Source organism: Styela clava, chromosome 10 (assembly GCF_964204865.1).
Source record: "Styela clava chromosome 10, kaStyClav1.hap1.2, whole genome shotgun sequence".
NCBI lineage: Eukaryota > Metazoa > Chordata > Ascidiacea > Stolidobranchia > Styelidae > Styela > Styela clava.
In genome coordinates, this window is record NC_135259.1 from 6,444,990 (window position 1) to 6,470,414 (window position 25,425).

General features: G+C 33.1%; 52 non-coding genes and 3 pseudogenes across 52 annotated transcripts; all 55 read right to left on the reverse strand.

Moving 5' to 3' along the window:
• Positions 1–27: 27 nt before the first annotated feature.
• LOC144428559 (U5 spliceosomal RNA) lies at positions 28–141 on the reverse strand. The gene has a single exon (XR_013478502.1). It is a non-coding gene; the product is annotated as a U5 spliceosomal RNA (small nuclear RNA).
• Positions 142–453: 312 nt separating this feature from the next.
• Positions 454–567, reverse strand: LOC144428835 (U5 spliceosomal RNA). Its single transcript, XR_013478773.1, has one exon. It is a non-coding gene; the product is annotated as a U5 spliceosomal RNA (small nuclear RNA).
• A 313-nt stretch (positions 568–880) lies between these two features.
• LOC144428679 (U5 spliceosomal RNA) lies at positions 881–994 on the reverse strand. Its single transcript, XR_013478620.1, has one exon. It is a non-coding gene; the product is annotated as a U5 spliceosomal RNA (small nuclear RNA).
• A 312-nt stretch (positions 995–1,306) lies between these two features.
• Positions 1,307–1,420, reverse strand: LOC144428467 (U5 spliceosomal RNA). Its single transcript, XR_013478410.1, has one exon. It is a non-coding gene; the product is annotated as a U5 spliceosomal RNA (small nuclear RNA).
• A 309-nt stretch (positions 1,421–1,729) lies between these two features.
• Positions 1,730–1,845, reverse strand: LOC144428855 (U5 spliceosomal RNA). Its single transcript, XR_013478791.1, has one exon. It is a non-coding gene; the product is annotated as a U5 spliceosomal RNA (small nuclear RNA).
• A 153-nt stretch (positions 1,846–1,998) lies between these two features.
• LOC144428814 (U5 spliceosomal RNA) lies at positions 1,999–2,119 on the reverse strand (annotated as a pseudogene).
• A 305-nt stretch (positions 2,120–2,424) lies between these two features.
• On the reverse strand, positions 2,425–2,546 carry LOC144428678 (U5 spliceosomal RNA; annotated as a pseudogene).
• A 317-nt stretch (positions 2,547–2,863) lies between these two features.
• On the reverse strand, positions 2,864–2,977 carry LOC144428603 (U5 spliceosomal RNA). Its single transcript, XR_013478546.1, has one exon. It is a non-coding gene; the product is annotated as a U5 spliceosomal RNA (small nuclear RNA).
• Positions 2,978–3,289: 312 nt separating this feature from the next.
• Positions 3,290–3,403, reverse strand: LOC144428596 (U5 spliceosomal RNA). Its single transcript, XR_013478539.1, has one exon. It is a non-coding gene; the product is annotated as a U5 spliceosomal RNA (small nuclear RNA).
• A 312-nt stretch (positions 3,404–3,715) lies between these two features.
• LOC144428786 (U5 spliceosomal RNA) lies at positions 3,716–3,829 on the reverse strand. Its single transcript, XR_013478725.1, has one exon. It is a non-coding gene; the product is annotated as a U5 spliceosomal RNA (small nuclear RNA).
• A 322-nt stretch (positions 3,830–4,151) lies between these two features.
• LOC144428619 (U5 spliceosomal RNA) lies at positions 4,152–4,265 on the reverse strand. The gene has a single exon (XR_013478562.1). It is a non-coding gene; the product is annotated as a U5 spliceosomal RNA (small nuclear RNA).
• A 312-nt stretch (positions 4,266–4,577) lies between these two features.
• Positions 4,578–4,691, reverse strand: LOC144428782 (U5 spliceosomal RNA). Its single transcript, XR_013478721.1, has one exon. It is a non-coding gene; the product is annotated as a U5 spliceosomal RNA (small nuclear RNA).
• Positions 4,692–5,008: 317 nt separating this feature from the next.
• LOC144428558 (U5 spliceosomal RNA) lies at positions 5,009–5,122 on the reverse strand. The gene has a single exon (XR_013478501.1). It is a non-coding gene; the product is annotated as a U5 spliceosomal RNA (small nuclear RNA).
• A 312-nt stretch (positions 5,123–5,434) lies between these two features.
• LOC144428716 (U5 spliceosomal RNA) lies at positions 5,435–5,548 on the reverse strand. The gene has a single exon (XR_013478657.1). It is a non-coding gene; the product is annotated as a U5 spliceosomal RNA (small nuclear RNA).
• Positions 5,549–5,860: 312 nt separating this feature from the next.
• Positions 5,861–5,974, reverse strand: LOC144428607 (U5 spliceosomal RNA). The gene has a single exon (XR_013478550.1). It is a non-coding gene; the product is annotated as a U5 spliceosomal RNA (small nuclear RNA).
• Positions 5,975–6,291: 317 nt separating this feature from the next.
• On the reverse strand, positions 6,292–6,405 carry LOC144428428 (U5 spliceosomal RNA). The gene has a single exon (XR_013478371.1). It is a non-coding gene; the product is annotated as a U5 spliceosomal RNA (small nuclear RNA).
• Positions 6,406–6,716: 311 nt separating this feature from the next.
• Positions 6,717–6,836, reverse strand: LOC144428763 (U5 spliceosomal RNA; annotated as a pseudogene).
• Positions 6,837–7,115: 279 nt separating this feature from the next.
• On the reverse strand, positions 7,116–7,229 carry LOC144428458 (U5 spliceosomal RNA). Its single transcript, XR_013478401.1, has one exon. It is a non-coding gene; the product is annotated as a U5 spliceosomal RNA (small nuclear RNA).
• Positions 7,230–7,542: 313 nt separating this feature from the next.
• Positions 7,543–7,656, reverse strand: LOC144428830 (U5 spliceosomal RNA). Its single transcript, XR_013478768.1, has one exon. It is a non-coding gene; the product is annotated as a U5 spliceosomal RNA (small nuclear RNA).
• A 312-nt stretch (positions 7,657–7,968) lies between these two features.
• On the reverse strand, positions 7,969–8,081 carry LOC144428694 (U5 spliceosomal RNA). Its single transcript, XR_013478635.1, has one exon. It is a non-coding gene; the product is annotated as a U5 spliceosomal RNA (small nuclear RNA).
• Positions 8,082–8,391: 310 nt separating this feature from the next.
• Positions 8,392–8,506, reverse strand: LOC144428764 (U5 spliceosomal RNA). Its single transcript, XR_013478704.1, has one exon. It is a non-coding gene; the product is annotated as a U5 spliceosomal RNA (small nuclear RNA).
• Positions 8,507–8,818: 312 nt separating this feature from the next.
• LOC144428837 (U5 spliceosomal RNA) lies at positions 8,819–8,932 on the reverse strand. The gene has a single exon (XR_013478775.1). It is a non-coding gene; the product is annotated as a U5 spliceosomal RNA (small nuclear RNA).
• A 311-nt stretch (positions 8,933–9,243) lies between these two features.
• Positions 9,244–9,359, reverse strand: LOC144428790 (U5 spliceosomal RNA). Its single transcript, XR_013478729.1, has one exon. It is a non-coding gene; the product is annotated as a U5 spliceosomal RNA (small nuclear RNA).
• A 316-nt stretch (positions 9,360–9,675) lies between these two features.
• On the reverse strand, positions 9,676–9,789 carry LOC144428591 (U5 spliceosomal RNA). Its single transcript, XR_013478534.1, has one exon. It is a non-coding gene; the product is annotated as a U5 spliceosomal RNA (small nuclear RNA).
• A 317-nt stretch (positions 9,790–10,106) lies between these two features.
• Positions 10,107–10,220, reverse strand: LOC144428669 (U5 spliceosomal RNA). The gene has a single exon (XR_013478613.1). It is a non-coding gene; the product is annotated as a U5 spliceosomal RNA (small nuclear RNA).
• Positions 10,221–10,532: 312 nt separating this feature from the next.
• LOC144428718 (U5 spliceosomal RNA) lies at positions 10,533–10,646 on the reverse strand. The gene has a single exon (XR_013478659.1). It is a non-coding gene; the product is annotated as a U5 spliceosomal RNA (small nuclear RNA).
• Positions 10,647–10,958: 312 nt separating this feature from the next.
• LOC144428509 (U5 spliceosomal RNA) lies at positions 10,959–11,072 on the reverse strand. Its single transcript, XR_013478452.1, has one exon. It is a non-coding gene; the product is annotated as a U5 spliceosomal RNA (small nuclear RNA).
• Positions 11,073–11,383: 311 nt separating this feature from the next.
• LOC144428554 (U5 spliceosomal RNA) lies at positions 11,384–11,497 on the reverse strand. The gene has a single exon (XR_013478497.1). It is a non-coding gene; the product is annotated as a U5 spliceosomal RNA (small nuclear RNA).
• Positions 11,498–11,814: 317 nt separating this feature from the next.
• Positions 11,815–11,928, reverse strand: LOC144428739 (U5 spliceosomal RNA). Its single transcript, XR_013478680.1, has one exon. It is a non-coding gene; the product is annotated as a U5 spliceosomal RNA (small nuclear RNA).
• Positions 11,929–12,240: 312 nt separating this feature from the next.
• On the reverse strand, positions 12,241–12,353 carry LOC144428850 (U5 spliceosomal RNA). Its single transcript, XR_013478786.1, has one exon. It is a non-coding gene; the product is annotated as a U5 spliceosomal RNA (small nuclear RNA).
• Positions 12,354–12,665: 312 nt separating this feature from the next.
• On the reverse strand, positions 12,666–12,779 carry LOC144428608 (U5 spliceosomal RNA). Its single transcript, XR_013478551.1, has one exon. It is a non-coding gene; the product is annotated as a U5 spliceosomal RNA (small nuclear RNA).
• A 317-nt stretch (positions 12,780–13,096) lies between these two features.
• LOC144428477 (U5 spliceosomal RNA) lies at positions 13,097–13,211 on the reverse strand. The gene has a single exon (XR_013478420.1). It is a non-coding gene; the product is annotated as a U5 spliceosomal RNA (small nuclear RNA).
• Positions 13,212–13,522: 311 nt separating this feature from the next.
• Positions 13,523–13,636, reverse strand: LOC144428655 (U5 spliceosomal RNA). The gene has a single exon (XR_013478599.1). It is a non-coding gene; the product is annotated as a U5 spliceosomal RNA (small nuclear RNA).
• A 312-nt stretch (positions 13,637–13,948) lies between these two features.
• On the reverse strand, positions 13,949–14,062 carry LOC144428753 (U5 spliceosomal RNA). The gene has a single exon (XR_013478694.1). It is a non-coding gene; the product is annotated as a U5 spliceosomal RNA (small nuclear RNA).
• Positions 14,063–14,375: 313 nt separating this feature from the next.
• Positions 14,376–14,489, reverse strand: LOC144428831 (U5 spliceosomal RNA). Its single transcript, XR_013478769.1, has one exon. It is a non-coding gene; the product is annotated as a U5 spliceosomal RNA (small nuclear RNA).
• Positions 14,490–14,801: 312 nt separating this feature from the next.
• LOC144428695 (U5 spliceosomal RNA) lies at positions 14,802–14,914 on the reverse strand. The gene has a single exon (XR_013478636.1). It is a non-coding gene; the product is annotated as a U5 spliceosomal RNA (small nuclear RNA).
• A 310-nt stretch (positions 14,915–15,224) lies between these two features.
• Positions 15,225–15,339, reverse strand: LOC144428765 (U5 spliceosomal RNA). The gene has a single exon (XR_013478705.1). It is a non-coding gene; the product is annotated as a U5 spliceosomal RNA (small nuclear RNA).
• Positions 15,340–15,651: 312 nt separating this feature from the next.
• Positions 15,652–15,765, reverse strand: LOC144428838 (U5 spliceosomal RNA). The gene has a single exon (XR_013478776.1). It is a non-coding gene; the product is annotated as a U5 spliceosomal RNA (small nuclear RNA).
• A 311-nt stretch (positions 15,766–16,076) lies between these two features.
• LOC144428791 (U5 spliceosomal RNA) lies at positions 16,077–16,192 on the reverse strand. Its single transcript, XR_013478730.1, has one exon. It is a non-coding gene; the product is annotated as a U5 spliceosomal RNA (small nuclear RNA).
• Positions 16,193–16,508: 316 nt separating this feature from the next.
• On the reverse strand, positions 16,509–16,622 carry LOC144428524 (U5 spliceosomal RNA). Its single transcript, XR_013478467.1, has one exon. It is a non-coding gene; the product is annotated as a U5 spliceosomal RNA (small nuclear RNA).
• A 317-nt stretch (positions 16,623–16,939) lies between these two features.
• Positions 16,940–17,053, reverse strand: LOC144428670 (U5 spliceosomal RNA). The gene has a single exon (XR_013478614.1). It is a non-coding gene; the product is annotated as a U5 spliceosomal RNA (small nuclear RNA).
• A 312-nt stretch (positions 17,054–17,365) lies between these two features.
• On the reverse strand, positions 17,366–17,479 carry LOC144428720 (U5 spliceosomal RNA). The gene has a single exon (XR_013478661.1). It is a non-coding gene; the product is annotated as a U5 spliceosomal RNA (small nuclear RNA).
• Positions 17,480–17,791: 312 nt separating this feature from the next.
• LOC144428510 (U5 spliceosomal RNA) lies at positions 17,792–17,905 on the reverse strand. Its single transcript, XR_013478453.1, has one exon. It is a non-coding gene; the product is annotated as a U5 spliceosomal RNA (small nuclear RNA).
• A 311-nt stretch (positions 17,906–18,216) lies between these two features.
• LOC144428555 (U5 spliceosomal RNA) lies at positions 18,217–18,330 on the reverse strand. Its single transcript, XR_013478498.1, has one exon. It is a non-coding gene; the product is annotated as a U5 spliceosomal RNA (small nuclear RNA).
• A 317-nt stretch (positions 18,331–18,647) lies between these two features.
• On the reverse strand, positions 18,648–18,761 carry LOC144428740 (U5 spliceosomal RNA). Its single transcript, XR_013478681.1, has one exon. It is a non-coding gene; the product is annotated as a U5 spliceosomal RNA (small nuclear RNA).
• Positions 18,762–19,073: 312 nt separating this feature from the next.
• On the reverse strand, positions 19,074–19,186 carry LOC144428851 (U5 spliceosomal RNA). Its single transcript, XR_013478787.1, has one exon. It is a non-coding gene; the product is annotated as a U5 spliceosomal RNA (small nuclear RNA).
• Positions 19,187–19,498: 312 nt separating this feature from the next.
• LOC144428609 (U5 spliceosomal RNA) lies at positions 19,499–19,612 on the reverse strand. Its single transcript, XR_013478552.1, has one exon. It is a non-coding gene; the product is annotated as a U5 spliceosomal RNA (small nuclear RNA).
• A 317-nt stretch (positions 19,613–19,929) lies between these two features.
• On the reverse strand, positions 19,930–20,044 carry LOC144428478 (U5 spliceosomal RNA). The gene has a single exon (XR_013478421.1). It is a non-coding gene; the product is annotated as a U5 spliceosomal RNA (small nuclear RNA).
• A 311-nt stretch (positions 20,045–20,355) lies between these two features.
• LOC144428656 (U5 spliceosomal RNA) lies at positions 20,356–20,469 on the reverse strand. The gene has a single exon (XR_013478600.1). It is a non-coding gene; the product is annotated as a U5 spliceosomal RNA (small nuclear RNA).
• Positions 20,470–20,781: 312 nt separating this feature from the next.
• On the reverse strand, positions 20,782–20,895 carry LOC144428754 (U5 spliceosomal RNA). Its single transcript, XR_013478695.1, has one exon. It is a non-coding gene; the product is annotated as a U5 spliceosomal RNA (small nuclear RNA).
• Positions 20,896–21,207: 312 nt separating this feature from the next.
• On the reverse strand, positions 21,208–21,321 carry LOC144428396 (U5 spliceosomal RNA). Its single transcript, XR_013478339.1, has one exon. It is a non-coding gene; the product is annotated as a U5 spliceosomal RNA (small nuclear RNA).
• Positions 21,322–21,631: 310 nt separating this feature from the next.
• On the reverse strand, positions 21,632–21,746 carry LOC144428766 (U5 spliceosomal RNA). The gene has a single exon (XR_013478706.1). It is a non-coding gene; the product is annotated as a U5 spliceosomal RNA (small nuclear RNA).
• Positions 21,747–22,058: 312 nt separating this feature from the next.
• On the reverse strand, positions 22,059–22,172 carry LOC144428761 (U5 spliceosomal RNA). Its single transcript, XR_013478702.1, has one exon. It is a non-coding gene; the product is annotated as a U5 spliceosomal RNA (small nuclear RNA).
• A 322-nt stretch (positions 22,173–22,494) lies between these two features.
• On the reverse strand, positions 22,495–22,608 carry LOC144428399 (U5 spliceosomal RNA). The gene has a single exon (XR_013478342.1). It is a non-coding gene; the product is annotated as a U5 spliceosomal RNA (small nuclear RNA).
• A 312-nt stretch (positions 22,609–22,920) lies between these two features.
• LOC144428429 (U5 spliceosomal RNA) lies at positions 22,921–23,034 on the reverse strand. The gene has a single exon (XR_013478372.1). It is a non-coding gene; the product is annotated as a U5 spliceosomal RNA (small nuclear RNA).
• Positions 23,035–25,425: the final 2,391 nt, after the last annotated feature.

The window sequence follows — 25,425 nt, forward strand, 5'->3', positions numbered from 1 at the left end:
CTGATCTAGAGTATAAGTTAATCATGAAACCAGTACATACTGGGCTTTAAAAATCGCAAAGACTCATTGTATGCTCCTCTCCACGGAAATCTTTAGTAAAAGGCGAAAGATTTATGCGAAAAATGAAGAGAAGCCTGAATAACTACATAACCTTCATAAAGACATATCAAGTGGATTGTTAAGCTCCAGATTGTGATTTTTATTCGCGCGCTTGTGTTCACATTATTTTATTTTAGATTAACTCTATTTCATTCATTGTCTCATGTTTACTAAAACATTTAGATTTATTATTACTAATTTTCTAATACCTAAATCAAAGTTACTTTAAAACTGAATAGTTCCCCCCAAAAAGTCGCGGTGTTCCAGGCCTATTAATTCATAAAAGATTAAACGTGGTGAACACAAATTAGCATTCATCTGACCTTTCTGATCTAGAGTATGCGGAAATCATGAACCCAGTACATGCTGGGCTTTAAAAACCGCAAAGAATCATTGTATTCTCCTCTCCACTGAAATCTTTAGTAAAAGGCGAAAGATCTATGCGAAAAATGAAGAGAAGCCTGAGTAACTAAAGAGCCTTCGTAAAGAACTATCAAGTGGATTGTTCGGCTCCAGATTGTGATTTTTAGCCGCGCGCTTGTTTTCACATTAATTTATTTCTTTTGAGAATATTTCGATTTCATTGGTTGTCTTATGTTTACTAAAACATTTTTTTTTATTATTATCCATTTTCTAATAACTCAAAGTTAATTGAAAACTGATGAGTTCTCCCGTAAAGTCGTGGTGTTCCAGGTCTATTAATTCATACAAAGAATAAAAGTTGTGAACACAAATTAGCATTCAACAGACCTTTCTGATCTAGAGTATAATTAAATCATTAACCCAGTACATACAGAGATTTAAAAATCGCAAAGACTCATTGTGTACTCCTCTCCACGGAAATCTTTAGTAAAAGGCGAAAGATTTATGCGAAAAATGAAGAGAAGCTTGAGAAACTAAAGAGCCTTCAAAAAGAACTATCAAGTGGATTGTTAGGCTCCAGATTGCGATTTTTATCCGCGCGCTTGTTTTCACATTAATTTATTTCTTTTGAAAATATTTTGATTTCATTGGTTGTCTCATGTTTACTAAAATATTTTTTTTTATTAATATCCATTTTCTAATAACTCAAAGTTAAGTGAAAACTGATGAGTTCTCTCGTAAAGTCGTGGTGTTCCAGGTCTATTAATTCATAAAAGAATAAAAGTTGTGAACACAAAATAGCATTAAACAGACCTTTCTGATCCAGAGTATAAGTAAATCAAGAACCCAGTACATACTGGGCCTTAAAAATCGCAAAGACTCATTGCATGCTCCTCTCCACGGAAATCTTTAGTAAAAGGCGAAAGATTTATGCGAAAAATGAAGAGAAGCCTGAGTAACTAAAAAGCCTTCGTAAAGAACTATTAAGTGGATTGTTAAGCTCAAATTGTGATTTTTATTCGTGCGCTTGTTTTCACATTAATTTATTTCTTTTGAGAATATTTCGATTTCATTGGTTGTCTCATGTTTATTAAAACATTTTTGTTATTATTATCCATTTTCTAATAACTCAAAGTTAATTGAAAACTGAACAGTTCTCCCGTAAAGTCGTGGTGTTCATGGTCTAATAATTCATAAAAGAATAAAAGTTGTGAACACAAATTAGCATTCAACAAACCTTTCTGATCTAGAGTATAAGTAAATTATGAACCCAGTACATGATGAGCTTTGACAATCGCAAAGACTCATTGTATGCTCCTCTCCACGGAAATCTTTAGTAAAAGGCGAAAGATTTACGCGAAAAATGAAGTGAGGCATTTTTTTTATTATCCATTTTCTAATAACTCAAAGTTAATTGAAAACTGAATAGTTCTCCCGTAAAGTCGTGGTGTTCCAGATCTATTAATTCATAAAAGAATAAAATTTGTGAACACAAATTAGCATTCAGCAGACCTTTCTGATCTAGGGTATAAGTAAATCATGAACCAAGTACATGATGGGCTTTAAAAATCGCAAAGACTCATTGTATGCTCTTCTCCACGGAAATCTTTAGTAAAAGGCGAAAGATTTATGTGAAAAATGAAGAGAAGCCTGAGTAACTAAAGAGCCTTCGTAAAGAACTATTAAGTGGATTGTCAGGCTCCAGATTGTGATTTTTATCCGCACGCTTGTTTTCACGTTAATTCATTTTTTTTGAGAATATTTCGATTTCATTGGCTGTCTTATGTTTACTAAAACATTTTTTTTTATTATTATCCATTTTCTAATAACTCAAAGTTAATTGAAAACTGATGAGTTCTCCCGTAAAGTCGTGTTGTTCCAGGTCTATTAATTTATAAAAGAATAAAAGTTGTGAACACAAATTAGCATTCAGCAGACCTTTCTGATCTGAAGTATAAGTAAATCATGAACCAAGTACATGATGGGATTTAAAAATCGCAAAGACTCTTTGTATGCTCCTCTCCACGGAAATCTTTAGTAAAAGGCGAAAGATTTATGCGAAAAATGAAGAGAAGCCTGAGTAACTAAAAAGCCTTCGTAAAGAACTATTAAGTGGATTGTTTAGCTCCAGATTGTGATTTTTATTTGCGCGCTTGTGTTCACATTAGTTTATTTACTTTTAGATTAACTATATTTCATTTATTGCCTCCTGTTTACTAAAAACAATTAGATTTATTATTACTAATTTTCTAATACCTAAATCAAAGTTACTTTAAAACTGAATAGTTCCCCCCAAAAAGTTGCGGTGTTCCAGGCCTATTAATTCATGAAGGAATAAAAGTTGTGAACACAAATTAGCATTCAACAATCCTTTCTGATCTAGAGTATAAGTAAATCATGAACCCAGTACATACTGGGCTGTAAAAATCGCAAAGACTCATTGTATGCTCCTCTCCACGGAAATCTTTAGTAAAAGGCGAAAGATTTATGCAAAAAATGAAGGGAAGCCTGAGTAACTGGAGAGCCTTCGTAAAATCATATAAAGTGGATTGTTAGGCTCCAGATTGTGATTTTTATCCGTGCGCTTGTTTTCACATTAATTTATTTCTTTTGAGAATATTTCGATTTTATTGGTTGTCTCATGTTTACTAAAACAGTTATATTTAATATTATCCAGTTTCCAATAACTGAAAGTTAATTGAAAATTGAATATTTATCCCGTAAAGTCGTGGTGTTCCAGGTCTATTAATTCATAAAAGAATAAAAGTTGTGAACACAAATTAGCATTCAACAGACCTTTCTGATCTAGAGTATGAGGAAATCTTGAACCCAGTACATGCTGGGCTTTAAAAATCGCAAAGACTCATTGTATGCTCCTCTCCACGGAAATCTTTAGTAAAAGGCGAAAGATCTATGCGAAAAATGAAGAGAAGCCTGAGTAACTAAAGAGCCTTCGTAAAGAACTATCAAGTGGATTGTTAGGCTCCAGATTGTGATTTTTATCCGCGCGCTTGTTTTCACATTAATTTATTGCTTTTGAAAATATTTCGATTTCATTGGTTGTCTCATGTTTACTAAAATATTTTTTTTTATTATTATCCATTTTCTAATAACTCAAAGTTAATTGAAAATTGAATAGTTCTCCCGTAAAGTCGTGGTGTTCCAGGTCTATTAAATCATAAAAGAATAAAAGTTATGAACACAAATTAGCATTAAACAGACCTTTCTGATCTAGAGTATAAGTTAATCATGATCCCAGTACATACTGGGCTTTAAAAATCGCAAAGACTCATCGTATGCTCCTCTCCACGGAAATCTTTAGTAAAAGGCGAAAGATTTATGCGAAAAAAGAATAGAAGCCTGAATAACTAAAAAGCCTTCGTAAAGAACTATTAAGTGGATTGTTTAGCTCCAGATTGTGATTTTTATTTGCGCGCTTGTGTTCACATTATTTTATTTTATTTTATTTTAGATTAACTCTATTTCATTCATTGTCTCATGTTTACTAAAACATTTAGATTTATTATTACTAATTTTCTAATACCTAAATCAAAGTTACTTTAAAACTGAATAGTTCCCCCCAAAAAGTCGCGGTGTTCCAGGCCTATTAATTCATAAAAGAATAAACGTGGTGAACACAAATTAGCATTCAACTGACCTTTCTGATCAAGTGTATAAGTAAATCATGAACCCAGTACATACTGGGCTTTAAAAATCGCAAAGACTCATTGTATGCTCCTCCCCACGGAAATCTTTAGTAAAAGGCGAAAGATTTATGCGAAAAATGAAGAGAAGCCTGATTAACTGGAGAGCCTTCGTAAAATCATATAAAGTGGATTGTTAGGCTCCAGATTGTGATTTTTATCCGGGCGCTTGTTTTCACATTAATTTATTTTTTTTGAGAATGTTTCGATTTCATTGGTTGTCTCGTGTTTACTAAAACAGTTATATTTAATATTATCCAATTTCTGATAACTCAAAGTTAATTGAAAACTGAATAGTTCTCCCGTAAAGTCGTGGTGTTCCAGGTCTATTAATTCATAAAAGAATAAAAGTTGTGAACACAAAATAGCATTCGACAGACCTTTCTGATCTAGAGTATGAGTAAATCACGAACCCAGTACATGCTGGGCTTTAAAAATCGCAAACACTCATTGTATGCTCCTCTCCACAGAAATCTTTAGTAAAAGGCGAAAGATTTATGCGAAAAATGAAGGAAAGCCTGAGTAACTAGAGAGGCTTCGTAAAATCATATAAAGTGGATTGTTAAGCTCCAGATTGTGATTTTTATTCGCGCGCTTGTGTTCACATCATTTTATTTTATTTTAGATTAACTCTATTTCATTTATTGCCTCATGTTTACTAAAACAATTAGATTTATTATTACTAATTTTTTAATACCTAAATCAAAGTTACTTTAAAACTGAATAGTTCCCCCCAAAAAGTCGTGGTGTTCCAGGTCTATTAATTCATAAAAGAATAAAAGTTGTGAACACAAATTAGCATTCAACTGACTTTTCTGATCAAGAGTATAAGTAAATCATGAACCCAGTACATACTGGGCTTTAAAAATCGAAAAGACTCATTGTATGCTCCGCCCCACGGAAATCTTTAGTAAAAGGCGAAAGATTTATGCGAAAAATGAAGAGAAGCCTGAGTAACTGGAGAGCCTTCGTAAAATCATATAAAGTGGATTGTTAGGCTCCAGATTGTGATTTTTATCCGCGTGCTTGTTTTCACATTAATTTATTTTTTTTGAGAATGTTTCGATTTCATTGGTTGTCTCGTGTTTACTAAAACAGTTATATTTGATATTATCCATTTTCTAATAACTCAAAGTTAATTGAAAACTGAATAGTTCTCCCGTAAAGTCGTGGTGTTCCAGGTCTATTAATTCATAAAAGAATAAAAGTTGTGAACACAAAATATCATTCGACGGACCTTTCTGATCTTGAGTTTGAGTAAATCATGAACCCAGTACATGCTGGGCTTTAAAAATCGCAAACACTCATTGTATGCTCCTCTCCACGGAAATCTTTAGTAAAAGGCGAAAGATTTATGCGAAAAATGAAGGAAAGCCTGAGTAACTAGAGAGGCTTCGTAAAATCATATAAAGTGGATTGTTAGGCTCCAGATTGTGATTTTTATCCGCGCGCTTGTTTTCACATTAATTTATTTCTTTTAAGAATATTTCGATTTCATTGGTCGTCTCATGTTTACTAAAACATTTTTTTTTATTATTATCCATTTTTTAATAACTCAAAGTTAATTGAAAATTGAATAGTTCTCCCGTAAAGTCGTGGTGTTCCAGGTCTATTAATTCATAAAAGAATAAAAGTTGTGAACAGAAATTAGCATTCAACAGACCTTTCTGATCTAGAGTATAAGTAAATCATGAACCCAGTACATGCTGGGCTTTAAAAATCGCAAAGACTCATCGTATGCTCCTCTCCACGGAAATCTTTAGTAAAAGGCGAAAGATTTATGCGAAAAATGAAGAGAAGCCTGAATAACTAGAGAACCTTCGTAAAGACATATCAAGTGGATTGTTAAGCTCCAGATTGTGATTTTTATTCGCGCGCTTGTGTTCACATTATTTTATTTTATTTTAGATTAACTCTATTTCATTTATTGCCTCATGTTTACTAAAACAATTAGATTTATTATTACTAATTTTCTAATACCTAAATCAAAGTTACTTTAAAACTGAATAGTTCCCCCCAAAAAGTCGCGGTGTTCCAGGCCTATTAATTCATAAAAGAATAAACGTGGTGAACACAAATTAGCATTCAACAGACCTTTCTGATCAAGAGTATAAGTAAATCATGAACCCAGTACATACTGAGCTTTAAAAATCGCAAACACTCATTGTATGCTCCTCTCCACGGAAATCTTTAGTAAAAGGCGAAAGATTTATGCGAAAAATGAAGAGAAGCCTGAGTAACTGGAGAGCCTTCGTAAAATCATATAAAGTGGATTGTTATGCTCCAGATTGTGATTTTTATCCGCGCGCTTGTTTTCACATTAATGTATTTCTTTTGAGAATATTTCGATTTCATTGGTCGTCTCATGTTTACTAAAACATTTTTTTTTATTATTATCCATTTCCTAATAACTCAAAGTTAATTAAAAATTGAATAGTTCTCCCGTAAAGTCGTGGTGTTCCAGGTCTATTAATTCATAAAAGAATAAAAGTTGTGAACACAAATTAGCACTCAACAGACCTTTCTGATCTAGAGTATAAGTAAATCATGAACCCAGTACATGCTGGGCTTTAAAAATCGCAAAGACTCATTCATTGTGTGCTCCTCTCCACGGAAATCTTTAGTAAAAGGCGAAAGATTTATGCGAAAAAAGAAGAGAAGCCTGAGTAACTAAAGAGCCTTCATAAAGAACTATCAAGTGGATTGTTAGGCTCCAGATTGTGATTTTTATCCGCGCGCTTGTTTTCACATTAATTTATTGCTTTTGAAAATATTTCGATTTCATTGGCTGTCTCATGTTTACTAAAATATTTTTTTTAATATTATCCATTTTCTAATAACTCAAAGTTAATTGAAAATTGAATAGTTCTCCCGTAAAGTCGTGGTGTTCCAGGTCTATTAATTCATAAAAGAATAAAAGTTGTGATCTAGAGTATAAGTAAATCATGAACCCAGTACATACTGGGCTTTAAAAATCGCAAAGACTCATTGTATGCTCCTCTCCACGGAAATCTTTAGTAAAAGGCGAAAGATTTATGCGAAAAACGAAGAGAAGCCTGAGTAACTGGAGAGCCTTCGTAAAATCATATAAAGTGGATTGTTAGGCTCCAGATTGTGATTTTTATCCGCGCGCTTGTTTTCACATTAATTTATTTTGTTTTGAGAATATTTCGATTTCATTGGTTGCCTCGTGTTTACTAAAACAGTTATATTTAATATTATCCATTTTCTAATAACTCAAAGTTAATTGAAAACTGAATAGTTCTCCCGTGAATTCGTGGTGCTCCAGGTCTATTAATTCATAAAAGAATAAAAGTTGTGAACACAAAATAGCATTCGACAGACCTTTCTGATCTAGAGTATGAGTAAATCATGAACCCAGTACATGCTGGTCTTTAAAAATCGCAAACACTCATTGTATGCTCCTCTCCACGGAAATCTTTAGTAAAAGGCGAAAGATCTATGCGAAAAATGAAGGAAAGCCTGATTAACTAGAGAGGCTTCGTGAAATCATATAAAGTGGATTGTTAGGCTCCAGATTGTGATTTTTATCCGCGCGCTTGTTTTCACATTAATTTATTTCTTTTGAAAATATTTCGATTTCATTGGTTGTCTCATGTTTACTAAAATATTTTTTTTTATTATTATCCATTTTCTAATAACTCAAAGTTAATTGAAAACTGATGAGTTCTCCCGTAAAGTCGTGGTGTTCCAGGCCTATTAATTCATAAAAGAATAAACGTGGTGAACACAAATTAGCATTCAACTGACCTTTCTGATCAAGAGTATAAGTAAATCATGAACCCAGTACATACTGGGCTTTAAAAATCGCAAAGACTCATTGTGTGCTCCTCTCCACGGAAATCTTTAGTAAAAGGCGAAAGATTATTCGAAAAATGAAGAGAAGCCTGAGTAACTAAAGAGCCTTCATAAAGAACTATCAAGTGGCTTGTTAGGCTCCAGATTGTGATTTTTATCCGCGCGCTTGTTTTCACATTAATTTATTTCTTTTGAAAATATTTTGATTTCATTGGTCGTCTCATGTTTACTAAAACATTTTTTTTATTATTATCCATTTTCTAATAACTCAAAATTAATTGAAAACTAAATAGTTCTCCCGTAAAGTCGTGGTGTTCCAGGTCTATTAATTCATAAAAGAATTATAGTTGTGAACACAAATTAGCATTCAACAGACCTTTCTGATCTAGAGTATGAGGAAATCATGAACCCAGTACATGATGGGCTTTAAAAATCGCAAAGACTCATTGTATGCTCCTCTCCATGGAAATCTTTAGTAAAAGGCGAAAGATCTATGCGAAAAATGAAGAGAAGCCTGAGTAACTAAAGAGCCTTCGTAAAGATCTATCAAGTGGATTGTTAGGCTCCAGATTGTGATTTTTATCCGCGCGCTTGTTTTCACATTAATTTATTTCTTTTGAAAATATTTCGATTTCATTGGTTGTCTCATGTTTACTAAAATATTTTTTTTTATTATTATCCATTTTCTAATAACTCAAAGTTAATTGAAAACTGAATAGTTCTCCCGTAAAGTCGTGGTGTTCCAGGTCTATTAATTCATAAAAGAATAAAAGTTGTGAACACAAAATATCATTCGACAGACCTTTCTGATCTTGAGTTTGAGTAAATCATGAACCCAGTACATGCTGGGCTTTAAAAATCGCAAACACTCATTGTATGCTCCTCTCCACGGAAATCTTTAGTAAAAGTCGAAAGATTTATGCGAAAAATGAAGGAAAGCTTGACTAACTAAAGAGGCTTCGTAAAATCATATAAAGTGGATTGTTAGGCTCCAGATTGTGATTTTTATCCGCGCGCTTGTTTTCACATTAATTTATTTCTTTTAAGAATATTTCGATTTCATTGGTCGTCTCATGTTTACTAAAACATTTTTTTTTATTATTATCCATTTTCTAATAACTCAAAGTTAATTGAAAATTGAATAGTTCTCCCGTAAAATCGTGGTGTTCCAGGTCTATTAATTCATAAAAGAATAAAAGTTGTGAACACAAATTAGCATTCAACAGACCTTTCTGATCTAGAGTATAAGTAAATCATGAACCCAGTACATGCTGGGCTTTAAAAATCGCAAAGACTCGTCGTATGCTCCTCTCCACCGAAATCTTTAGTAAAAGGCGAAAGATTTATGCGAAAAATGAAGAGAAGCCTGAATAACTAGAGAACCTTCGTAAAGACATATCAAGTGGATTGTTAAGCTCCAGATTGTGATTTTTATTCGCGCGCTTGTGTTCACATTATTTTATTTTATTTTAGATTAACTCTATTTCATTTATTGCCTCATGTTTACTAAAACAGTTAGATTTATTATTACTAATTTTCTAATACCTAAATCAAAGTTACTTTAAAACTGAATAGTTCCCCCCAAAAAGTCACGGTGTTCCAGGCCTATTAATTCATAAAAGAATAAACGTGGTGAACACAAATTAGCATTCAACAGACCTTTCTGATCAAGAGTATAAGTAAATCATGAACCCAGCACATACTGAGCTTTAAAAATCGCAAACACTCATTGTATGCTCCTCTCCACGGAAATCTTTAGTAAAAGGCGAAAGATTTATGCGAAAAATGAAGAGAAGCCTGAATAACTACAGAACCTTCATAAAGACATATCAAGTGGATTGTTAAGCTCCAGATTGTGATTTTTATTCGCGCGCTTGTGTTCACATTATTTTATTTTATTTTAGAGTAACTCTATTTCATTCATTGTCTCATGTTTACTAAAACATTTAGATTTATTATTACTAATTTTCTAATACCTAAATCAAAGTTACTTTAAAACTGAATAGTTCCCCCCAAAAAGTCGCGGTGTTCCAGGCCTATTAATTCATAAAAGAATAAACGTGGTGAACACAAATTAGCATTCAACTGTCCTTTCTGATCAAGAGTATAAGTAAATCATGAACCCAGTACATACTGGGCTTTAAAAATCGCAAAGACTCATTGTATGCCCCTCCCCACGGAAATCTTTAGTAAAAGGCGAAAGATTTATGCGAAAAATGAAGAGAAGCCTGATTAACTGGAGAGCCTTCGTAAAATCATATAAAGTGGATTGTTAGGCTCCAGATTGTGATTTTTATCCGGGCGCTTGTTTTCACATTAATTTATTTTTTTTGAGAATGTTTCGATTTCATTGGTTGTCTCGTGTTTACTAAAACAGTTATATTTAATATTATCCATTCTCTGATAACTCAAAGTTAATTGAAAACTGAATAGTTCTCCCGTAAAGTCGTGGTGTTCCAGGTCTATTAATTCATAAAACAATAAAAGTTGTGAACACAAATTAGCATTCAACAGACCTTTCTGATCTAGAGTATGAGTAAATCACGAACCCAGTACATGCTGGGCTTTAAAAATTGCAAACACTCATTGTATGCTCCTCTCCACAGAAATCTTTAGTAAAAGGCGAAAGATTTATGCGAAAAATGAAGGAAAGCCTGAGTAACTAGAGAGGCTTCGTAAAATCATATAAAGTGGATTGTTAGGCTCCAGATTGTGATTTTTATCCGCGCGCTTGTTTTCACATTAATTTATTTCTTTTAAGAATATTTCGATTTCATTGGTCGTCTCATGTTTACTAAAATATTTTTTTTTATTATTATCCATTTTCTAATAACTCAAAGTTAATTGAAAATTGAATAGTTCTCCCGTAAAGTCGTGGTGTTCCAGGTCTATTAATTCATAAAACAATAAAAGTTGTGAACACAAATTAGCATTCAACAGACCTTTCTGATCTAGAGTATAAGTAAATCATGAACCCAGTACATGCTGGGCTTTAAAAATCGCAAAGACTCATTGTGTGCTCCTCTCCACGGAAATCTTTAGTAAAAGGCAAAAGATTTATGCGAAAAATGAAGAGAAGCCTGAGTAACTAAAGAGCCTTCATAAAGAACTATCAAGTGGATTGTTAGGCTCCAGATTGTGATTTTTATCCGCGCGCTTGTTTTCACATTAATTTATTTCTTTTGAAAATATTTTGATTTCATTGGTCGTCTCATGTTTACTGAAACATTTTTTTTATTATTATCCATTTTCTAATAACTCAAAGTTAATTGAAAATTGAATAGTTCTCCCGTAAAGTCGTGGTGTTCCAGGTCTATTAATTCATAAAAGAATAAAAGTTGTGAACACAATTTAGCATTCAACAGACCTTTCAGATCTAGAGTATAAGTAAATCATGAACCCAGTACATGCTGGGCTTTAAAAATCGCAAAGACTCATTGTATGCTCCTCTCCACGGAAATCTTTAGTAAAAGGCGAAAGATTTATGCGAAAAATGAAGAGAAGCCTGAATAACTAGAGAACCTTCGTAAAGACATATCAAGTGGATTGTTAAGCTCCAGATTGTGATTTTTATTCGCGCGCTTGTGTTCACATCATTTTATTTTATTTTAGATTAACTCTATTTCATTTATTGCCTCATGTTTACTAAAACAATTAGATTTATTATTACTAATTTTCTAATACCTAAATCAAAGTTACTTTAAAACTGAATAGTTCCCCCCAAAAAGTCGCGGTGTTCCAGGTCTATTAATTCATAAAAGAATAAAAGTTGTGAACACAAATTAGCATTCAACTGACCTTTCTGATCAAGAGTATAAGTAAATCATGAACCCAGTACATACTGGGCTTTAAAAATCGAAAAGACTCATTGTATGCTCCGCCCCACGGAAATCTTCAGTAAAAGGCGAAAGATTTATGCGAAAAATGAAGAGAAGCCTGAGTAACTGGAGAGCCTTCGTAAAATCATATAAAGTGGATTGTTAGGCTCCAGATTGTGATTTTTATCCGCGTGCTTGTTTTCACATTAATTTATTTTTTTTGAGAATGTTTCGATTTCATTGGTTGTCTCGTGTTTACTAAAACAGTAATATTTGATATTATCCATTTTCAAATAACTCAAAGTTAATTGAAAACTGAATAGTTCTCCCGTAAAGTCGTGGTGTTCCAGGTCTATTAATTCATAAAAGAATAAAAGTTGTGAACACAAATTAGCATTCGACGGACCTTTCTGATCTTGAGTTTGAGTAAATCATGAACCCAGTACATGCTGGGCTTTAAAAATCGCAAACACTCATTGTATGCTCCTCTCCACGGAAATTTTAGTAAAAGGCGAAAGATTAAAGCGAAAAATGAAGGAAAGCCTGAGTAACTAGAGAGGCTTCGTAAAATCATATAAAGTGGATTGTTAGGCTCCAGATTGTGATTTTTATCCGCACGCTTGTTTTCACATTAATTTATTTCTTTTAAGAATATTTCGATTTCATTGGTCGTCTCATGTTTACTAAAACATTTTTTTTTATTATTATCCATTTTCTAATAACTCAAAGTTAATTGAAAATTGAATAGTTCTCCCGTAAAGTCGTGGTGTTCCAGGTCTATTAATTCATAAAAGAATAAAAGTTGTGAACACAAATTAGCATTCAACAGACCTTTCTGATCTAGAGTATAAGTAAATCATGAACCCAGTACATGCTGGGCTTTAAAAATCGCAAAGACTCATCGTATGCTCCTCTCCACGGAAATCTTTAGTAAAAGGCGAAAGATTTATGCGAAAAATGAAGAGAAGCCTGAATAACTAGAGAACCTTCGTAAAGACATATCAAGTGGATTGTTAAGCTCCAGATTGTGATTTTTATTCGCGCGCTTGTGTTCATATTATTTTATTTTATTTTAGATTAACTCTATTTCATTTATTGCCTCATGTTTACTAAAACAATTAGATTTATTATTACTAATTTTCTAATACCTAAATCAAAGTTACTTTAAAACTGAATAGTTCCCCCCAAAAAGTCGCGGTGTTCCAGGCCTATTAATTCATAAAAGAATAAACGTGGTGAACACAAATTAGCATTCAACAGACCTTTCTGATCAAGAGTATAAGTAAATCATGAACCCAGTACATACTGAGCTTTAAAAATCGCAAACACTCATTGTATGCTCCTCTCCACGGAAATCTTTAGTAAAAGGCGAAAGATTTATGCGAAAAATGAAGAGAAGCCAGAGTAACTGGAGAGCCTTCGTAAAATCATATAAAGTGGATTGTTAGGCTCCAGATTGTGATTTTTATCCGCGCGCTTGTTTTCACATTAATTTATTTCTTTTGAGAATATTGCGATTTCATTGGTCGTCTCATGTTTACTAAAACATTTTTTTTTATTATTATCCATTTTCTAATAACTCAAAGTTAATTAAAAATTGAATAGTTCTCCCGTAAAGTCGTGGTGTTCCAGGTCTATTAATTCATAAAAGAATAAAAGTTGTGAACACAAATTAGCACTCAACAGACCTTTCTGATCTAGAGTATAAGTAAATCATGAACCCAGTACATGCTGGGCTTTAAAAATCGCAAAGACTCATTGTGTGCTCCTCTCCACGGAAATCTTTAGTAAAAGGCGAAAGATTTATGCGAAAAAAGAAGAGAAGCCTGAGTAACTAAAGAGCCTTCATAAAGAACTATTAAGTGGATTGTTAGGCTCCAGATTGTGATTTTTATCCGCGCGCTTGTTTTCACATTAATTTATTGCTTTTGAAAATATTTCGATTTCATTGGCTGTCTCATGTTTACTAAAATATTTTTTTTTAATATTATCCATTTTCTAATAACTCAAAGTTAATTGAAAATTGAATTGTTCTCCCGTAAAGTCGTGGTGTTCCAGGTCTATTAATTCATAAAAGAATAAAAGTTGTGAACACAAATTAGCATTCAACAGACCTTTCTGATCTAGAGTATAAGTAAATCATGAACCCAGTACATACTGGGCTTTAAAAATCGCAAAGACTCATTGTATGCTCCTCTCCACGGAAATCTTTAGTAAAAGGCGAAAGATCTATGCTAAAAATGAAGGAAAGCCTGAGTAACTAGAGAGCCTTCGTAAAATCATATAAAGTGGATTGTTAGGCTCCAGATTGTGATTTTTATCCGCGCGCTTGTTTTCACATTAATTTATTTTGTTTTGAGAATATTTCGATTTCATTGGTTGCCTCGTGTTTACTAAAACAGTTATATTTAATATTATCCATTTTCTAATAACTCAAAGTTAATTGAAAACTGAATAGTTCTCCCGTGAATTCGTGGTGCTCCAGGTCTATTAATTCATAAAAGAATAAAAGTTGTGAACACAAAATAGCATTCGACAGACCTTTCTGATCTAGAGTATGAGTAAATCATGAACCCAGTACATGCTGGTCTTTAAAAATCGCAAACACTCATTGTATGCTCCTCTCCACGGAAATCTTTAGTAAAAGGCGAAAGATCTATGCGAAAAATGAAGGAAAGCCTGATTAACTAGAGAGGCTTCGTGAAATCATATAAAGTGGATTGTTAGGCTCCAGATTGTGATTTTTATCCGCGCGCTTGTTTTCACATTAATTTATTTCTTTTGAAAATATTTCGATTTCATTGGTTGTCTCATGTTTACTAAAATATTTTTTTTTATTATTATCCATTTTCTAATAACTCAAAGTTAATTGAAAACTGATGAGTTCTCCCGTAAAGTCGTGGTGTTCCAGGCCTATTAATTCATAAAAGAATAAACGTGGTGAACACAAATTAGCATTCAACTGACCTTTCTGATCAAGAGTATAAGTAAATCATGAACCCAGTACATACTGGGCTTTAAAAATCGCAAAGACTCATTGTGTGCTCCTCTCCACGGAAATCTTTAGTAAAAGGCGAAAGATTATTCGAAAAATGAAGAGAAGCCTGAGTAACTAAAGAGCCTTCATAAAGAACTATCAAGTGGCTTGTTAGGCTCCAGATTGTGATTTTTATCCGCGCGCTTGTTTTCACATTAATTTATTTCTTTTGAAAATATTTTGATTTCATTGGTCGTCTCATGTTTACTAAAACATTTTTTTTATTATTATCCATTTTCTAATAACTCAAAATTAATTGAAAACTAAATAGTTCTCCCGTAAAGTCGTGGTGTTCCAGGTCTATTAATTCATAAAAGAATTATAGTTGTGAACACAAATTAGCATTCAACAGACCTTTCTGATCTAGAGTATGAGGAAATCATGAACCCAGTACATGATGGGCTTTAAAAATCGCAAAGACTCATTGTATGCTCCTCTCCATGGAAATCTTTAGTAAAAGGCGAAAGATCTATGCGAAAAATGAAGAGAAGCCTGAGTAACTAAAGAGCCTTCGTAAAGATCTATCAAGTGGATTGTTAGGCTCCAGATTGTGATTTTTATCCGCGCGCTTGTTTTCACATTAATTTATTTCTTTTGAAAATATTTCGATTTCATTGGTTGTCTCATGTTTACTAAAATATTTTTTTTTATTATTATCCATTTTCTAATAACTCAAAGTTAATTGAAAACTGAATAGTTCTCCCGTAAAGTCGTGGTGTTCCAGGTCTATTAATTCATAAAAGAATAAAAGTTGTGAACACAAAATATCACTCGACAGACCTTTCTGATCTTGAGTTTGAGTAAATCATGAACCCAGTACATGCTGGGCTTTAAAAATCGCAAACACTCATTGTATGCTCCTCTCCACGGAAATCTTTAGTAAAAGTCGAAAGATTTATGCGAAAAATGAAGGAAAGCTTGACTAACTAAAGAGGCTTCGTAAAATCATATAAAGTGGATTGTTAGGCTCCAGATTGTGATTTTTATCCGCGCGCTTGTTTTCCCATTAATTTATTTCTTTTAAGAATATTTCGATTTCATTGGTCGTCTCATGTTTACTAAAACATTTTTTTTTATTATTATCCATTTTCTAATAACTCAAAGTTAATTGAAAATTGAATAGTTCTCCCGTAAAATCGTGGTGTTCCAGGTCTATTAATTCATAAAAGAATAAAAGTTGTGAACACAAATTAGCATTCAACAGACCTTTCTGATCTAGAGTATAAGTAAATCATGAACCCAGTACATGCTGGGCTTTAAAAATCGCAAAGACTCGTCGTATGCTCCTCTCCACCGAAATCTTTAGTAAAAGGCGAAAGATTTATGCGAAAAATGAAGAGAAGCCTGAATAACTAGAGAACCTTCGTAAAGACATATCAAGTGGATTGTTAAGCTCCAGATTGTGATTTTTATTCGCGCGCTTGTGTTCACATTATTTTATTTTATTTTAGATTAACTCTATTTCATTTATTGCCTCATGTTTACTAAAACAGTTAGATTTATTATTACTAATTTTCTAATACCTAAATCAAAGTTACTTTAAAACTGAATAGTTCCCCCCAAAAAGTCACGGTGCTCCAGGCCTATTAATTCATAAAAGAATAAACGTGGTGAACACAAATTAGCATTCAACAGACCTTTCTGATCAAGAGTATAAGTAAATCATGAACCCAGTACATACTGAGCTTTAAAAATCGCAAACACTCATTGTATGCTCCTCTCCACGGAAATCTTTAGTAAAAGGCGAAAGATTTATGCGAAAAATGAAGAGAAGCCTGAATAACTACAGAACCTTCATAAAGACATATCAAGTGGATTGTTAAGCTCCAGATTGTGATTTTTATTCGCGCGCTTGTGTTCACATTATTTTATTTTATTTTAGAGTAACTCTATTTCATTCATTGTCTCATGTTTACTAAAACATTTAGATTTATTATTACTAATTTTCTAATACCTAAATCAAAGTTACTTTAAAACTGAATAGTTCCCCCCAAAAAGTCGCGGTGTTCCAGGCCTATTAATTCATAAAAGAATAAACGTGGTGAACACAAATTAGCATTCAACTGTCCTTTCTGATCAAGAGTATAAGTAAATCATGAACCCAGTACATACTGGGCTTTAAAAATCGCAAAGACTCATTGTATGCCCCTCCCCACGGAAATCTTTAGTAAAAGGCGAAAGATTTATGCGAAAAATGAAGAGAAGCCTGATTAACTGGAGAGCCTTCGTAAAATCATATAAAGTGGATTGTTAGGCTCCAGATTGTGATTTTTATCCGGGCGCTTGTTTTCACATTAATTTATTTTTTTTGAGAATGTTTCGATTTCATTGGTTGTCTCGTGTTTACTAAAACAGTTATATTTAATATTATCCATTCTCTGATAACTCAAAGTTAATTGAAAACTGAATAGTTCTCCCGTAAAGTCGTGGTGTTCCAGGTCTATTAATTCATAAAACAATAAAAGTTGTGAACACAAATTAGCATTCAACAGACCTTTCTGATCTAGAGTATGAGTAAATCACGAACCCAGTACATGCTGGGCTTTAAAAATTGCAAACACTCATTGTATGCTCCTCTCCACAGAAATCTTTAGTAAAAGGCGAAAGATTTATGCGAAAAATGAAGGAAAGCCTGAGTAACTAGAGAGGCTTCGTAAAATCATATAAAGTGGATTGTTAGGCTCCAGATTGTGATTTTTATCCGCGCGCTTGTTTTCACATTAATTTATTTCTTTTAAGAATATTTCGATTTCATTGGTCGTCTCATGTTTACTAAAATATTTTTTTTTATTATTATCCATTTTCTAATAACTCAAAGTTAATTGAAAATTGAATAGTTCTCCCGTAAAGTCGTGGTGTTCCAGGTCTATTAATTCATAAAACAATAAAAGTTGTGAACACAAATTAGCATTCAACAGACCTTTCTGATCTAGAGTATAAGTAAATCATGAACCCAGTACATGCTGGGCTTTAAAAATCGCAAAGACTCATTGTGTGCTCCTCTCCACGGAAATCTTTAGTAAAAGGCAAAAGATTTATGCGAAAAATGAAGAGAAGCCTGAGTAACTAAAGAGCCTTCATAAAGAACTATCAAGTGGATTGTTAGGCTCCAGATTGTGATTTTTATCCGCGCGCTTGTTTTCACATTAATTTATTTCTTTTGAAAATATTTTGATTTCATTGGTCGTCTCATGTTTACTGAAACATTTTTTTTATTATTATCCATTTTCTAATAACTCAAAGTTAATTGAAAATTGAATAGTTCTCCCGTAAAGTCGTGGTGTTCCAGGTCTATTAATTCATAAAAGAATAAAAGTTGTGAACACAATTTAGCATTCAACAGACCTTTCAGATCTAGAGTATAAGTAAATCATGAACCCAGTACATGCTGGGCTTTAAAAATCGCAAAGACTCATTGTATGCTCCTCTCCACGGAAATCTTTAGTAAAAGGCGAAAGATTTATGCGAAAAATGAAGAGAAGCCTGAATAACTAGAGAACCTTCGTAAAGACATATCAAGTGGATTGTTAAGCTCCAGATTGTGATTTTTATTCGCGCGCTTGTGTTCACATCATTTTATTTTATTTTAGATTAACTCTATTTCATTTATTGCCTCATGTTTACTAAAACAATTAGATTTATTATTACTAATTTTCTAATACCTAAATCAAAGTTACTTTAAAACTGAATAGTTCCCCCCAAAAAGTCGCGGTGTTCCAGGTCTATTAATTCATAAAAGAATAAAAGTTGTGAACACAAATTAGCATTCAACTGACCTTTCTGATCAAGAGTATAAGTAAATCATGAACCCAGTACATACTGGGCTTTAAAAATCGAAAAGACTCATTGTATGCTCCGCCCCACGGAAATCTTCAGTAAAAGGCGAAAGATTTATGCGAAAAATGAAGAGAAGCCTGAGTAACTGGAGAGCCTTCGTAAAATCATATAAAGTGGATTGTTAGGCTCCAGATTGTGATTTTTATCCGCGTGCTTGTTTTCACATTAATTTATTTTTTTTGAGAATGTTTCGATTTCATTGGTTGTCTCGTGTTTACTAAAACAGTAATATTTGATATTATCCATTTTCAAATAACTCAAAGTTAATTGAAAACTGAATAGTTCTCCCGTAAAGTCGTGGTGTTCCAGGTCTATTAATTCATAAAAGAATAAAAGTTGTGAACACAAATTAGCATTCGACGGACCTTTCTGATCTTGAGTTTGAGTAAATCATGAACCCAGTACATGCTGGGCTTTAAAAATCGCAAACACTCATTGTATGCTCCTCTCCACGGAAATTTTAGTAAAAGGCGAAAGATTAAAGCGAAAAATGAAGGAAAGCCTGAGTAACTAGAGAGGCTTCGTAAAATCATATAAAGTGGATTGTTAGGCTCCAGATTGTGATTTTTATCCGCACGCTTGTTTTCACATTAATTTATTTCTTTTAAGAATATTTCGATTTCATTGGTCGTCTCATGTTTACTAAAACATTTTTTTTTATTATTATCCATTTTCTAATAACTCAAAGTTAATTGAAAATTGAATAGTTCTCCCGTAAAGTCGTGGTGTTCCAGGTCTATTAATTCATAAAAGAATAAAAGTTGTGAACACAAATTAGCATTCAACAGACCTTTCTGATCTAGAGTATAAGTAAATCATGAACCCAGTACATGCTGGGCTTTAAAAATCGCAAAGACTCATCGTATGCTCCTCTCCACGGAAATCTTTAGTAAAAGGCGAAAGATTTATGCGAAAAATGAAGAGAAGCCTGAATAACTAGAGAACCTTCGTAAAGACATATCAAGTGGATTGTTAAGCTCCAGATTGTGATTTTTATTCGCGCGCTTGTGTTCATATTATTTTATTTTATTTTAGATTAACTCTATTTCATTTATTGCCTCATGTTTACTAAAACAATTAGATTTATTATTACTAATTTTCTAATACCTAAATCAAAGTTACTTTAAAACTGAATAGTTCCCCCCAAAAAGTCGCGGTGTTCCAGGCCTATTAATTCATAAAAGAATAAACGTGGTGAACACAAATTAGCATTCAACAGACCTTTCTGATCAAGAGTATAAGTAAATCATGAACCCAGTACATACTGAGCTTTAAAAATCGCAAACACTCATTGTATGCTCCTCTCCACGGAAATCTTTAGTAAAAGGCGAAAGATTTATGCGAAAAATGAAGAGAAGCCAGAGTAACTGGAGAGCCTTCGTAAAATCATATAAAGTGGATTGTTAGGCTCCAGATTGTGATTTTTATCCGCGCGCTTGTTTTCACATTAATTTATTTCTTTTGAGAATATTGCGATTTCATTGGTCGTCTCATGTTTACTAAAACATTTTTTTTTATTATTATCCATTTTCTAATAACTCAAAGTTAATTAAAAATTGAATAGTTCTCCCGTAAAGTCGTGGTGTTCCAGGTCTATTAATTCATAAAAGAATAAAAGTTGTGAACACAAATTAGCACTCAACAGACCTTTCTGATCTAGAGTATAAGTAAATCATGAACCCAGTACATGCTGGGCTTTAAAAATCGCAAAGACTCATTGTGTGCTCCTCTCCACGGAAATCTTTAGTAAAAGGCGAAAGATTTATGCGAAAAAAGAAGAGAAGCCTGAGTAACTAAAGAGCCTTCATAAAGAACTATCAAGTGGATTGTTAGGCTCCAGATTGTGATTTTTATCCGCGCGCTTGTTTTCACATTAATTTATTGCTTTTGAAAATATTTCGATTTCATTGGCTGTCTCATGTTTACTAAAATATTTTTTTTTAATATTATCCATTTTCTAATAACTCAAAGTTAATTGAAAATTGAATTGTTCTCCCGTAAAGTCGTGGTGTTCCAGGTCTATTAATTCATAAAAGAATAAAAGTTGTGAACACAAATTAGCATTCAACAGACCTTTCTGATCTAGAGTATAAGTAAATCATGAACCCAGTACATACTGGGCTTTAAAAATCGCAAAGACTCATTGTATGCTCCTCTCCACGGAAATCTTTAGTAAAAGGCGAAAGATCTATGCTAAAAATGAAGGAAAGCCTGAGTAACTAGAGAGGCTTCGTGAAATCATATAAAGTGGATTGTTAGGCTCCAGATTGTGATTTTTATCCGCGCGCTTGTTTTCACATTAATTTATTTCTTTTGAAAATATTTCGATTTCATTGGTTGTCTCATGTTTACTAAAATATTTTTTTTTATTATTATCCATTTTCTAATAACTCAAAGTTAATTGAAAACTGATGAGTTCTCCCGTAAAGTCGTGGTGTTCCAGGCCTATTAATTCATAAAAGAATAAACGTGGTGAACACAAATTAGCATTCAACTGACCTTTCTGATCAAGAGTATAAGTAAATCATGAACCCAGTACATACTGGGCTTTAAAAATCGCAAAGACTCATTGTGTGCTCCTCTCCACGGAAATCTTTAGTAAAAGGCGAAAGATTTATGCGAAAAATGAAGAGAAGCCTGAGTAACTAAAGAGCCTTCATAAAGAACTATCAAGTGGCTTGTTAGGCTCCAGATTGTGATTTTTATCCGCGCGCTTGTTTTCACATTAATTTATTTCTTTTGAAAATATTTTGATTTCATTGGTCGTCTCATGTTTACTAAAACATTTTTTTTATTATTATCCATTTTCTAATAACTCAAAATTAATTGAAAACTAAATAGTTCTCCCGTAAAGTCGTGGTGTTCCAGGTCTATTAATTCATAAAAGAATTATAGTTGTGAACACAAATTAGCATTCAACAGACCTTTCTGATCTAGAGTATGAGGAAATCATGAACCCAGTACATGATGGGCTTTAAAAATCGCAAAGACTCATTGTATGCTCCTCTCCATGGAAATCTTTAGTAAAAGGCGAAAGATCTATGCGAAAAATGAAGAGAAGCCTGAGTAACTAAAGAGCCTTCGTAAAGATCTATCAAGTGGATTGTTCGGCTCCAGATTGTGATTTTTATCCGCGCGCTTGTTTTCACATAAATTTATTTCTTTTGAAAATATTTCGATTTCATTGGTTGTCTCATGTTTACTAAAATATATTTTTTTATTATTATCCATTTTCTAATAACTCAAAGTTAATTGAAAATTGAATAGTTCTCCCGTAAAGTCGTGGTGTTCCAGGTCTATTAATTCATAAAAGAATAAAAGTTGTGAACACAAATTAGCATTCAACAGACCTTTCTGATCTAGAGTATAAGTTAATCATGATACCAGTACATACTGGGCTTTAAAAATCGCAAAGACTCATTGTATGCTCCTCTCCACGGAAATCTTTAGTAAAAAGCGAAAGATTTATGCGAAAAATGAAGAGAAGCCTGAATAACTACAGAACCTTCATAAAGACATATCAAGTGGATTGTTAAGCTCCAGATTGTGATTTTTATTCGCGCGCTTGTGTTCACATTATTTTATTTTTTTTTATTTTAGATTAATTCTATTTCATTCATTGTCTCATGTTTACTAAAACATTTAGATTTATTATTACTAATTTTCTAATACCTCAATCAAAGTTACTTTAAAACTGAATAGTTCCCCCCAAAAAGTCGCGGTGTTCCAGGCCTATTAATTCATAAAAGAATAAACGTGGTGAACACAAATTAGCATTCAACTGACCTTTCTGATCAAGAGTATAAGTAAATCATGAACCCAGTACATACTGGGCTTAAAAAATCGAAAAGACTCATTGTATGCTCCTCCCCACGGAAATCTTTAGTAAAAGGCGAAAGATTTATGCGAAAAATGAAGAGAAGCCTGAGTAACTGGAGAGCCTTCGTAAAATCATATAAAGTGGATTGTTAGGCTCCAGATTGTGATTTTTATCCGCGCGCTTGTGTTCACATTAATTTATTTTTTTTGAGAATGTTTCGATTTCATTGGTTGTCTCGTGTTTACTAAAACAGTTATAATTGATATTATCCATTTTCTAATAACTCAAAGTTAATTGAACACTGAATAGTTCTCCCGTAAAGTCGTGGTGTTCCAGGCCTATTAATTCATAAAAGAATAAACGTGGTGAACACAAATTAGCATTCAACAGACCTTTCTGATCAAGAGTATAAGTAATTCATGAACCCAGTACATACTGAGCTTTAAAAATCGCAAACACTCATTGTATGCTCCTCTCCACGGAAATCTTTAGTAAAAGGCGAAAGATTTATGCGAAAAATGAAGAGAAGCCTGAGTAACTGGAGAGCCTTCGTAAAATCATATAAAGTGGATTGTTGAGATAATGAGATCTTAGAATTATTGCATATATATTGGTAATATTGGGATTTTTTGAAACAACACGAAGCCTAAAAATTTAGGTATAGAATTGCCATATATCAGTGGTGGGGTTCAGGGGGTTCTCGTGTGTTTTGTTTTTCACTTTTTCTCGCCTCACATCAAGGATAGAACGGAATAACTGTTGTTGAAAACATGCGGCTATGACAAAAATATATTGACAACAATGACAGCATAATATGGTACACTGGTAAATCAAACTGATGAGCACAAAAATCAAATTTATGCTATGCTATTTACTCGTGTAATTCTGACGAAACTTGGCATGTAAGTCTGGGATGGTGCTATCCACATAACCCATTATCGCGATCGGTGCTTACAGCGCAATAGATGCGACCTTCCCTCGATGCCACTAAATCAAAATTTTTATAAATTGTATAATTTTTATTAAATTGTTTTTCAATGGGAGTTCCATGGGATGGGACAGAAAAACATCCCATGAACAAGCCTGCCAATATTATAAGCCTAGAACTAAACATTCGCATTCTCGAGAAAAAAATAAGATAGTGATAGTCTCGAAATATGATATAAATATACAAATATTATATATTAATCCATTCACTAGGAAATTGTTTTTATGCGCCCGCAGAACTTGTCATAAAACAATAAAAATCGTGAAAATTGATGTTGGGAGAGAAGTACGACTGGAAGATATCTAGTAGCATTATTATTGTTCATACTTACAATACAAATTTGAGGTTTTCAATGAACAACTCTTGTGTACGCAGTATCCAGCTTTTAAATCAGTAATCAGTAATTTATTTTTTCACCATGCTGAAAATGCGAACCATATATACACAAATTATTTAAAGAAAATATAAAAAAATTGCAATCCATGGTGAAAGGAGACGCCGAAAACCAACACTGGTTATCGAGCGGCGGTACCCTTTGGGAAGTCTAACAGAAACGTGGTAAATAGAATAAAGTCGAACAAAATATGTTATTTAACAAATAAAATAAAAAAGCAAGGTACGTCAAGCAAGGCGATCTGGTATATACCAAGTAGTAGCCTTTTTACCAAAAGAAAGTCGACTCCAAGAACCACAGTCTAGGTAACCGTGGAAACTATATTGTGTGACAGTCCCACAGTGTTGTCATGGCGAGGTAATTAGGGTATAGTAAAGGGCATCGAACGTTCGATCGTGCGCATATTATTGTCAAAGTTAGGGTTAAACCGAATGTCAAAGCTACACATATTGTAGCAGTATGATATACCATCAGTGTAAAGGTAACAAAATAAAGACCTTTTTGTGGCAGGAACTATAACATGTCACCCCGTACCAAGTTATTTAATGCTGGAGTCAAGGGAATTTACATACGGAAATTATAAACTTGAGGATATACATTGGAATATTCAACAAAATTGATACTAAAGAACAAAGGTAGTATTAAATATCATTCTGAATTAGCCACTTTATATAAAACATAGAGTAGACAAGGGTAAATTTGAACAAAAATTATATTTATCAATGAGTCAAAATAGATAAAAACAATTGACCTGGATTTCGGTTTCAGAAAACATTATCAACAGTATAATAATACAAAAGTAGGCATCACTTCCTGCCTATAAATACCCGGAAAACCACGAAGTAGTAGTTTTAAGTTTTACACTGACTGATTAGTGAGTGTTTTTCAGCATCAGATGATTTAAAATTACCTTCGTTTAACAAGCGATAAACTGTATATTGATGGTTTTCTGATATCCATTCAATCTTTTACAAGACCTTATTAATGCGTGTTTACATCTTCTATGGTGAAAGAAGAATTATAGATGACCACTATTATCTCAAACATATACCTAAATGACCTTATCCACTAACCAAGTTCGGCGAGGTGTGACGTAGCTCTTACGCCCTCTCTCGTTTGGTTATTACTGATCGATTTCAATCGGTAAGTATGTTGATAGGTATTTTTCTGTCTGTATGTCTGTTTGTTTGTCTGTTAGATGCACGCGATATCTCACGAAAGCGAGATTGAATCTGCTCCAGATTTTGCATGTGCATTCATCTTATCTCGGACCAGAAGCCTGTTGACTTTGGGCAAATTATGTCGTATGATTAGCGAGTTATTAATTAATTAGTGATGGGACACAAGGTGTCACTATGGAGTAAGAGCGCTGTTTTGGGATCCCCTAACTTTCGATGGATAAGTCTTCGGTCTCTGACCGATATTCTCGTCTCTTGGGTTAATCGCATTTTGTTTATTTATATGTTGTTTCATATACTTCAATCGTCGAATTTGTTGCAATTGCACAAGTTAGCTCTTTATGCAACAAGCTGTTATATTCAATAAC